Consider the following 634-nt stretch of genomic DNA (forward strand, 5'->3'; position numbering starts at 1 on the left):
TCTGGTGCCATTTTTGGATGTCGGCCATATTCGACAAAGAATGGAGAAAGTGCGGTGGATTCATGGGTCTGGTTGTTGTATGAAAATTCTGCTGTCGGCAGGTAATGGACCCAATCGTTCTGTCTATGGTTACAGTACATTCGCAGATACTGTTCCAACACCTGGTTAACCCTTTCTGTCTGACCATCTGTCTGGGGGTGATATGCAGTGGACATTGTTGACTTTATACCGAGCTTCTGGCAGAACTCCTGGAATAGTTTGCTCGCAAATTGAGTACCTCTGTCTGAGATAATTTGGCGTGGCAATCCGTGGAGTTTGAAGACTTCGTTATAGAATACGTTAGCGACTTGCGACGATGTGACTGTATCATCCGTTGCATAAAAGTGCGCTCGCTTCGTGAGTCTGTCCACGACGACAAGTATTGCTGTCTTCTTCTCTCCCCTAAAGTCCATGGCTGGAGGAAGTTGTGTGATGAGATCCACTGTGACGATCTTCCATGGTCCTCCTGGTACCTCGTTTGGTTGTAATAGTCCGTATGGTTTTTCTCTTGAGTACTTGTTGCGTTGACAACTGTCGCAACCTTGTACGTATTGTTTAACCATTACAGACATTCCTGGCCACCAATAATTCCGAG

The sequence above is a fragment of the Laetiporus sulphureus genome, assembly GCF_001632365.1.
Source record: "Laetiporus sulphureus 93-53 unplaced genomic scaffold LAESUscaffold_59, whole genome shotgun sequence".
Taxonomy (NCBI): Eukaryota; Fungi; Basidiomycota; class Agaricomycetes; order Polyporales; family Laetiporaceae; genus Laetiporus; species Laetiporus sulphureus.